A 12,228-nucleotide genomic window follows, 5' to 3' on the forward strand; every position below is an offset into this window, starting at 1 on the left:
TTACACGATATCATCACAGTAAATAATCAGATATGTGCAGTCAGGTGATTTGGATGGAAGATGCAAGATACATGTGGAAACAGTTTCGTTCTTTAAAATCCAACTATGTAAAATGATATAAAAATTAAGTCGTTTCTTCAAGTAATAGTGATCAGTGTTTTCGATACGGTTTAATTACATATGTATACTTCAATGTACCAAAGAAAACTATTTCAGAAAGTTTGACGAATGTTTCCGCTGGTGATACATCAAATGTTTCAATTAATGACATATTAATAATGTAAATGAAAATGATTTTCATTGAGAAACAAGTATGTATCCTAATTTCAGGATGGAGAAATGTGTATTAACGTTTGATTTATGTTCTTTTATAAGATAGGAATGAGTTCTAAATGTATGTATATCTATTTAATGCATTACAGCTCAGTATATAGTAAGTTTAAACACTTCTTTCATAAACACATATAAATATAGGCATTATCATAGAAGAGTTTAAACTAACCATGTTCCTGGCTTTAATGCTAATGTATTAACATAATACAAAAAGCAAGTCAACAAAAATAATAGTCAATATTTTATAGTACTGACAACAACCACATGGGTAAGTCTGTGGATGATTGTTTTATTTCTGTTACACGAGTACGTTATATGACAATGCTTAATTACTTTAGCTTTAAGTACATGTAGAGAAGTAAACCAATAAATTATTAACCATATTTACACTTTACGCATATATGTCATACCTTTTTGTGAAATAAACCTTTTTAGTTTTTATATGCAGTTATGTTTTAAGTTAAACGATATAAATGAATCATCAAATAAAAATATTTAGTCTACTCAACTTTATCACTGAAAATATTTTACTCTAGTTTAAAACCAAATTGTTTCTCAGTCGATATATTATTTTAAAAGAGCTTACACATTCAATAATTTTCAAAAAACATTCTTTGATATCTTGCCGACTATGTTAGTGAAGTTACCCTTGAAAGTACTATAAAAATATGTGGAAAAGCTAAGATTGACTGCGATAACACTATATTATATTGAAAATTCCCATCCTGACATTTTGTTAGTAAGGAAGGAATGAACCGAGCGAAAAAATTTATTTTCAATTGGCTTTTCATGATGGTTCTACATATATATATATGATTTACAATAATGAAATAATACTCATGGAGTAGATACGTTATGTAATAATCATATAATGACATATCTGTTATAAATTAATATTGGAAGACAGAAGAAGAATAATAATCAAAGTACATTTTTGATAATCAAGTAGTTGCGACGTTGCATAATATATAAAAAGAGAAGGAACTAAAAAAATATTTTGATGAATGGTCAGTAGTGTAGTAGTTATGTAAGAATCAAGAGATGAATGTTGAGAATGACTAAAATACAAATGTGCAAAAGATGGAAGACATACGAAAAAACTTTATCAAAGTTCTGCTACAAACACTATATTAGTTACAAAAAGCTTGTTTGTAGACTATTTTATTTGACATGCATTGTAGCATAAACTATGTCATTTCTGTAATAATTAAATTCATATACGGAAGGCCTCACACGAATAACAAACAAAATCATGCAAGTTACTGATTTGAAAAGTTGATTTCAACTAGATAGTTTATGAACACTTATTAACATAAAGGTAAATTGTATCTCCAACATCCTATAAAGAACTATTAAAACTAAGGATAAGAAAATGAGTATTTAGTATTATGTATGACTTCCTAATACATTGTACTCATCATTGAGACACAAAATCGCATTATCTCAGTGTGAAATATATTGGCTTCTGCACCCTCACAATTTTCATTGAACGTCTTGAAATTGTCGGTAAAAGTTGATCCTCACTATTAGGTCAATGTACTACACGAACATCATTCCAAATCAAATCACTATTTAACACTGAATTATACTTCAATATTATACTTCCGGAGAATTTCAGAGTGAGATATTCGAACTCAGTGGACAACTAACAGTGAGTATTGTTGAATAGTCACAAACTAGGAGGAGACGTATATCTATCGTCCTAATGAAGTAAGATTTTCTAACAGCAAAAAATCTTCATAAATAACGTCACTGACTCCTGAGCAAATACTTGTTAATGACTTATTCAAACATATATTTTTCAAAAGTCAAGTGAGATATTATTGGTAAATGACGATAACCAGATAGGTACTCATAAATTTCATTGAGTGTTCTCGTTTAAGTATTGTTTGTTCTTCACATTGATGTTTAATTGAGCATCGATTGATCAAATGTTAGTTTCATTTTCATTGTAATTATTATTGTGCTATGTTATACTGTTCAAATATGAAGATGATATTCCTATTTTTAGTGAAAACAAACTGACACATTTTCTCAGCAATTTGAGAACACCTTCGAAATTCAATAAGAGAATAATTTGTACTAATCCCGAAAAATTAGTCGTAAATGATTATTTGAAAATAGTGTGGATCATAGAGTAACTAGCACGAATGATTACAATGAACTAGACGTAATCTATTGAAACATGCACACTTATAAACATGATACATTTTCTTATCTAAATTACTAAAATACAACTTATTTTTACTGTACCTTTTCTATAAACTATATACATCAATTAAGTGTATGAGAGATCATCATCAGTGAAATGGATTGTAAGATGTTTACTTCTATCAATATTTTCTATTGTTTCCTCCTGATAACACTTGTCAAAATAATCCCTTTTTCATTTGTGTATTTTAAAAGAAAATAGTTTGTCAAATATTTATTCAATAATCTTTTACTGAGTTTAGATCAGATGTCTTATCCTAAAATAAAATAAAAAACTTTCCATAGAAACTTGATAAATAAACTTATATTCCTATGTACATGTTATTAATTTGTTTATCAATTATGCTGACTGAAATGACGTTTATTTTTCTTAATAAATCTTTATTAGTATGATTTCATGTGGTAATAGAACTCAATACTCATTATTAAACTATTCACATTATATTAATTATTATAATATAATATGATACAATACTCAATTAAAGTCATGCTGTGAACCAGTGATTATTATAATTGTGTGATTAGATGTATGGATACAATGGAGTTCACTAGGCAAAAGATATTAATAGTGAAATAATCGTTTAAATAAGAAAAAAAACAAATCAATAGCTTCATGTTGTTTTTTTGAAATTACATATTAAATCAATTAGAATTTACTATTTTAAAATTACAATAACGTGAGTGCACTGCTACTTAACACAAAAAGAAAATCGCAATTGATTGATCACTGGGTGGTGATCAATGTCATGCTTGTCTAGTCCTTATTAGTGCAGATCGAATGCTATCGATCAGTCCTACAGGAGGTGAGTCACGGCTCGGATAGCTCAGTGGTAACGTCTCTGACTGTGAAGCTGGGTGACACGAGATCGAATCCGCCAGGGAGCACCAGTTCCCTCAAGATTACAGGTACGCCTTGCTGACGAGTGCTAAGTAAGATGAAACCCGTGTCCAGGGTTTCCTGTTGACTACCTTCAACCACCATCTTAACAAAAAGAAAATCGATGATGAACTTTCGAATTAATAAGAAAAATCGACTTGTAAAGGAAGGAGAACAATGAGGAGTTAAATAATGTTAAAAGCTGTAGTTAACGATAAAATGAAAGATTATGAAAGCATACAGAAATATTTTAAAATAAATTTATCTTATAAACAAAGATGGATAGTAACTAGTAGTGAATTCCAGAACTCGTGTATCGTCCTATATTGAACAGGTCAACTGGATGTACCTGAATCTTAGAGTTTATGTTCACTCTGGGACTTGAACCCAATACCATTCACTTCGAAGTGTTATCCACTTGGTTATCAGGACTTAGTAGCTAAGTGGATAACGCAGTAACGTTTGGAGCGAACGACACGGGGTTCGAGTCCTGGAGTGAACATCAACTCTGAAATTCAGGTGCATCCAGCTGAAGTATTCTAAATAGAACGATACGTGCATCCTGGATTCCGCTGGTAGCTACTATCTATCTTTGCTTATAAAGCTTGTAATTTAAGGTACAGAATGGACATATGCCAACAAGAGACTGATCAATTACAGCCCTAAACAACAATGGGATAATACAATCAAACAACACCAAGTGAATTTAAATTTATCTTATATCAAGGTTTTTCATTAACTGACTACAGTGTGATGCAACACTAAGTAATAAAGTAATATAAACATCAAACATTCCCTTTTGTTAATTGTTGACATTGAGACAAAGTTTGATAGTAAGTCTATGAATAAGATGAACCATAAACAGTGGAATAGAGATGATTCACATTGATTGGAAATATTCTACATTTCTACATGAAATACCGTGCATTAAAAAGAAGCAGGTCGATGTAACGAAAAACGTTCTAAAAGAAATATATCAACTATATATGATATATCTTGTTCATCAAACGCTACTTCTTATATCTGCTCGTCGCTGATTGTTGTGTCGGAAACGCTTATCACTTATACTAGGAACGAGGGACCTCGGCAATTCCCTCGACCCGAAAGTAAGAAAATAAACACAGGTATAAGTGAAGATTTATTAACCCCCAAAACACGACGACGACGACAACTCTAGTAGAAAACACACTCATTTATATATTGATTGTACACACACTTTAATTAATAATTAGGATGAAACCACATACTGAGCATAGTTCATGTTCATTGAATACATGAATATCGTATATTAAACAGAATAAAATATCATACGAGAAAAGAGAACAAATACTACATTGAGTCATCATTACATTGAATCAAAATGGAAGTAATTATGAACTAAACTCATAATGAGTAAATCAATCGAATTTTGATTTCTTTTCCGATCATATTAATATTGGACTCTGCAAAGACTCAATGTACCAGGAAAATTTCGTCAGAGTTTTCATAATAAGTTCCATTATATGCCTTATATAATTTCGATATGATGTTTTTTTAATATTCTAACTAGAATAATAATATGGTGAATCAAATTTCAAAATAATTTTATTGAACTAATTAATCATACTAACCAGTTCTTAAAGGTGATAAATTCTAATGATTCTAACTACGGTGTAATAACCGAATTCCGTTATCAATCATCATCATCATGAATATTATTCAACGAAAATTAGCTATAATATAAAGCTTTGCTTCTAGAATCCTGATTCGTTGATGCTAGTTATTATGATGTATAAGGGTTCTTAAAAATAACACTAGTAATTTAACTAGCCTTTATGTAGTGTTAATCAAACCTATTATGTTTAAAGAATGATACTAGCCACAAACAGTTTTTTTTCAAAAATTGAAACAAAAACATCCAAAAGATATGAGACCTAGTTGTGCTACAAAACGAGTTAAATTTCTTTACGTTGTTGAAGATTTGATGATGAACACACGTAGCGAATATTGCTCTGAATAAACAACTTTGTTAAGATGGATGTCAGTTGGATGGTAATTGCCTAATAAAAAAATTATTTAAGTAATTGGTTAAAAATTAAAATTTTCCATGATTAATGTTTTATTTTAGCTTTGATTATTCTCAATAGTTCTAGTGAACTGTTCAACAAAAAATTCGATATTTTCATAAACCTTCTTTGCAATGTAACCTTCAGAAAGCCAGAATGAGTAGAAACATTGAGTCTTTATAACTAGTTTGATCTGAAATTCCATGAAACCGGTACGGTTCACAAATAAACTTGTTGATTTAGCATATAGTATGGTAATTGATTTTGTAAGTACTTCAACGTGAATAAAACACCTTTTAGAATGCAATCGTCATTAGTGACACTGTGGTGCATGCTACTTGTGCTGTCAGATATAAGTAGTATATGGCAGCAATCTAAAGTGAAATGGCTACCAGCAGAAGATTGAAATAAAGAGAAGAGAGAGGAAAGCCGAAAGCAATCAAAATAGTTACAGGAGTGAAAGAACTATGAGGTTTGTAAGAGACAATTTAAAGATTATTTGCATATGATGTGTTTAATGTATGACTGTTATATTTTATCAAGTCGCCGGGTGATTTTGCATGGAACAATAAATTAGTTTTCAAACCTGAGTTTCCGTTAACTGCATTTCTACTTGCCTTAACATACATTGAAAGTAGTACACCATATATTACATATTAATTTAGCTAACCTACTGGGTAGTAACTGTGTTCATAAAAAGACAAAAAAATTAAATCGCAAGCATAAATAAATCTATCAAATTTTAGTTAGATCGTTTTACTGTAGACCGAATGTATGTTAAGACTGATTAGGATTGAAAGTTCACCAATGAGTTGACGAACAAAAGTTTAGAAATTAAAGTAGAACATATCATATGTGTTATCTCAAAGTAAAATGTTAGCTTCAAAACGTGAACGAAATGAGGGAAAAGATCAATTTCAAAAAATAAAGTGACTTGCACCAAATGTCTGTGAGTTAACCTTCTTGAACTATGATTAGTTTATTAGTTGGAGAAGGAAATGTATTAATGATAAAAGTGTAATCATAGGTTTCACATCATTTCTTTGCTGATAGAAACGTTATTCCATGTTTCTTACTGTGATCTTCATTTGAAGAAAAAATGATTATCAAAATACAGTATTGTTAAACCTATTTTAAATGTTTTTTAAGATTTTTATGTTCGTCATCATGCTTATGGCTAATTTTTTATCTTTGATCTATGTGATCTATGTCCAGTTAAGTCAGTAAAAATTCATCTTTTTTTATATAATGATGAATTTACTGTGTAATATGAAGAGAGTCTAATAAACAGTGAAGCTAAACGTACATCGGATTCTGTGCATATTTACCTGGAAATCAATTCTTGTAGACAGGTGATAACTGTGGGTATAAAAATTATATTTGAAAGAATCTCAACTTTTGTCAGTCAACATATACTTTGTCAAATCAGATAGACAAACCGATTAGTTTGTCCCTAGCTGTAGTGAAAAAACTTAGTTTGTTCGCTGGACTTTAGTAATATGTATACACACACGCTCACATACTTATACATTTGTCATGTTTCCAACTCATTTGACATAAAATAACCCACATTTTTACATAAAATGAGTATTTGAACATGATTTTACGATCTTGTAAACTTGTTTAAAGCCTTATATAATCTTGATAATTTCGATAGTTATTCTCTGAAAAGAAGCTCAAACCCATTGGTCAGGTAAAACATTTGAATTAACTAAATTTCAATAGATCAGATTATTTCAAATATAATTTTTACATCTAATCGTCCTATGTATACATAGTGCTCAATGATTATCAGACTATTTGTTGACATATAGATGAACATTTGTTCAAGATGATAACTCAATAACTAAAACCATCATTTCATAAATCAATATCATTTTGAGGTCAGTTTTCTTATTCACACTTTAAATTAATTCACAATATGTGAATAAAATACTCAAGTAAAGAAGATCAAACTCTAAATATTATTTTCCGGAACGTATTGTCACTTATTCTATCATAATAGTTTATGAAAATAATTAAATATTCTCATTGTTTCAACTAGCCATAGTAACCTAAGATCTATACATTTTCCAAAGTATTACTTTTATGATGAATTTTTCTTTGTATTATTATCAAAATAATATTCAGTAAATAATTTTGTGACCTATACACAACTATCTTATTTACAACAAATAACTATACATACTGAACTAGCTACTGCCTGTTAGTCAGTTATTATTTTTATTATTTTGTTAGATTGAATTTCTCATTACAAAATGTATCATCAAATGATTAACATATTTTGAATAAGTAATTTGACTAACAAACTATTTGTTACAGAATGAATAAATTTCAATTGTATTTTTGACATAGTTACTATTACTATTATGATTATTATTATTAGCATAATAAAAAAAAATCCGATAATTCAAATAAGTAGTTTGTTCTCTTTTTTTTCTAATTCTATGCTTCATTCAATGAAAAATGTCCTGTGGTGAATAGAATTGTGTTTTGTTTGTTTGTTTTTTTCTTTTCAGAGAACTATTTAGTGTTGATGATAATTGACAAAACTAAATTGATCCATTCCGGTGTATTTAGGGCTTTTGAAAACATATATCTGAGGTTTCATGTTATATACATGTAATGAACATATTCTAATGTGTATGTATTTTAGTTCCTGATTTTAATTTCTTTTACAACTGTTATGAAAACCCTATTTTAACCGGTGACAATTATTGCATTAGTAAGAAATTGTAATCTATAAAACTAATTAAATTAAATATGAGGCTATGCCTCAACAAAACCTTTGAATGAAGATCCTGTTACGTCACAAATGAAGTAAGGTCAATAGCATGAACCAGTGAAGTATGACAAATAAACATCTTTGTTTCTTATAGCTATGGATTCTGTGGCTGTGAGGTTCAAAATGTTTACTTTTAAAAGTCATCAATCTATGACGAAATAAATACCTCATACCTCTTAGCTCCCGGAGATAACAACTAGTTAATTTCTTTTACTGAAGAAAACTTCTTCGTATATATAAATATACAAATCAATGTCACTGACAAGATTTATTATATCTCTATGATTCTATCGTGATATCGCAATCAGATTCCAATGCAGTATGATAAAATGATAGTAAGTATACACTAAAAAATTGATAGTGATATTTTTATAGTCATCTTAATAAAAATATCTAAACATAAAGAGTAAAGTGAAACTATTTATGGTTATTGTAATTATTGATTTAAGATTCCGAAATTTTAATGTACTTTTAATTGATTTTTTATTATTAGATTATATAATTTTCAAGTGGAATGATATAAGAAGATTCACCTACATTAAAGAAGGTTCTTATCATTAACTAATGTTATGTGGTAAATTGTTACAAGAAACTCATGGTTTTATAAGTTATAGAATATTGTCAGTCATTTTTAACAATTCTAACTAAGGTATGACCATAATGATGAGTGGAAATCAAGTTTACATTTATCATAGACTTTTCAAAGAACGATTGAAGGCCATTAACGGAATACTTCCGCTTGAAGAATCAATTTATTTTTATTAAAAACGTTTAAGTGCGTTTCCATCAGTAGGCATCTGTTCTAGCAAAGTATTGTTAAGGCTTTTGTACTGGTGTCACTTTCATCTAAACACAACATAGATTAATGAATAAGTTCAAAGACCAATTTAGTTAAATATTCATTTTAAAATAGCCTAATATCCTAAGAATATTTGTAGTGTTAACTCTTTCCTTGTAAACCTATCTGTTACTTTACTTTACTCAATAATAGTATCCTATTATTCATTTAACTAATAAAATTTAATTATCAGTTTTAATCTATACATTATAGTGCTCAAATCTCGACAAATAATTTTTATACTGCTATAGTGGATGAAAACTCAGGTACGGTAAACCAATTTATTGTTTTGTGCAAAATTAAACGGTCATTTTGTAAAATATGAAAATCATAGATGAAATACATCATTTGCATATCCTCCTTTAATTGACCTTTACATTCTTGATCACTCTTCCGACTCAGTAGTTATTCCGGACGCTCTTCGTTCTCTTTCTTCTTCTCTTTATCTCAATCTTCTGTTGATAAGCATTCCGATTCCAATAACTGTTACAATCTAGTTATGTCTATCTGCATGATTAGCGAATACAATACCATCGGTAAAATACACGGTTTTCTTAGGAATAACTTATAAACTAGGTTTCTTAAAATGTGAACTATGTACATGGTAAAGAATGCATATGAGAACTTGATAATTCTTTAAATTGTTTATCAAATAAATGTTCTTCATATTTTGATAATAAGCTTGAAATTTGAAGGTAAATTTCAGCACAGTTAAAATTTCATTAAATTCATATTCCCCAATAATCTTCATAACTCCGCCTGCAGCATATCTAGAGTTACTGCCGGTCCCAAGCCCGGGTGAAGGAGAAGGGTTGGGCATGGGGTAAGCGTCCCCATCCCGTAGAAAGCTAACTCGCTAAAAAACGCCTACCAGAAAAAATAATTCAAACCATTTAAACTCTGCCCTGAGAGTTAGAAGGTCTTCATTTAGAAGAATTATGACGCTTCATGGTGAAAGCCGAGTTCCTTCGGAAGCCACGAGGCCGATGCCCCTTCTAACAACCAGAGCAAAAATTTTTATAGGCACATGGAACGTCCGAACAATGTGGGAGACTAAGAAGACCAGTCAAATAGCAACGGAAATGAGGAGATACAACTTGTCAATACTGGGAATCAGCGAAACCCATTGGACCCAAGCCGGACAACAAAGGCTAAATACGGGAGAGATGCTACTATACTCCGGTCACGAAGAGGAAAATACTCAACAAACTCAGGGAGTTACTCTAATGCTGTCCAAAGTAGAACGAAATGCACTTGTAGGATAGGAATCTCACCGATCCAGAATCATCAAAGCATCATTCAAAACAAAGAAGGAGGGGATCACAATGAATATCATCCAATGTTATGCACCCACCAACGACAGCAACGACGACATCAAAGATCAGTTCTACGAGCGGCTGCAGTCAATCATATAGAAGTGCCCAAGAAAGGACCACACCATTCTGATGGAAGATCTAAATGCCAAAGTTGGAATAGACAACACTGGATATGAAGATATCATGGGACGACATGGACTAGTTGAGAGAAACGAAAATGGAGAAAGGTTCGCAAATCTGTGTGCATTCAACAAATTGGTCATAGGAGGCACAATATTTTCACACAACGTATACACAAGGCTACATTGATCTCAACGGACCACACCACACAGAACCAGATAAATCATATTTGCACCAATAAAAAATTTCAAAGGACAATGGACGATGTGAGAACCAGGAGAGGAGCTGATATAGCTTCAGATCACCAACTGGTGGTGGACAAGATGAAACTAAAGCTAAAGAAGAACTAGAAAACTGGACAAACAGCACTACAAAGGTTCAATACAGCCTTCCTTCGAGATACCAACAAACTCAACGAATTCAAGATAGCTCTCAACAACAAGTTCCAAGCCTTACAGGATCTACTGAAGGAAGAAGAAACTACTATAGAAGACAAATGGAAAGGTATCAAAGAAGCATTAACTTCAACGTGTCAAGAGGTTCTGGGTCCAAAGAAGCACCATCATAAAAAATGGATCTCTTAAGAAACACGGGACAAGATCAAAGAAAGGAAGAACAAGAAGACAGCAATTAACAACAGCCGAATACGAGCAGAGAAAGTCCAAGCACAAGCTGAATACATAGAAGCAAACAAGCAAGTGAAGAAAAGCATTAGAGCCGACAAGAAGAAATAAGTGGAAGAACTAGCAACGACGGCGGAAAAGGCTGCAAGGGAAGGAAATATGAAACGACTTTACGATACAACGAAGAAACTAGCAGGGAAATACAATAAACCAGAGAGACCGGCCAAGGACAAAGAAGGCAGGCCAATCACTGAAATTCAACAACAGAGGAACAGATGGGTAGAATACTTCGAGGAACTCCTGAATAGGCCGGCTCCAATGAATCCACCGGACATCGAAGCAGCACACACAGATCTTCCTATGTATGTGAATCCATCAACGACGGAGGAAATCAGAATGGCCCATCATCAGACAAATCAAGAACGGGGAAGCAGCAGGACCCGACAATATACCAGCTGAAGCACTGAAGTCAGACATCGAAGTAACAACAAACATGCTTCACCTTCTATTCAAAAAGATTTGGGAGGAGGAACAGGTGCCGATGGACTGGAAAGAAGGACAACTTATCAAGATTCCAAAGAAAGGAGATCTGAGCAAATGTGAAAACTACAGAGGCATTACACTACTGTCAATACCAGGAAAAGTCTTTAACAGAGTGTTGCTGAACCGGATGAAAGATGCAGTAGACGCCAAATTCGAGATCGACAGGCTGGATTCCGTAAGGATCGGTCGTGCACAGACCAAATTGCGACACTACGGATCATCGTCGAACAATCAGTTGAGTGGAACTCGTCACTATACATCAACTCCATTGATTATGAAGAGCCGTTTGACAGTGTAGGTAGGAGAACATTATGGAATCTTCTTCGACACTACGGAGTTCCTGAGAAGATTTTCAACATTATTCGGAACTCACACAACCAACTACAGTGCAAGGTCGTGCATGGAGGACAGTTGACAGACGCATTCCATGTGAGGGCCGGAGTCAGACAAGGCTGTCTACTCTCTCCCTTCCTCTTTCTTCTTGTGGTTGACAGAATTATGAAGACCGCGACATCTGAGGGAAAACACGGAATACAG

This window comes from Schistosoma haematobium, chromosome 1 (assembly GCF_000699445.3).
Source record: "Schistosoma haematobium chromosome 1, whole genome shotgun sequence".
Taxonomy (NCBI): Eukaryota; Metazoa; Platyhelminthes; class Trematoda; order Strigeidida; family Schistosomatidae; genus Schistosoma; species Schistosoma haematobium.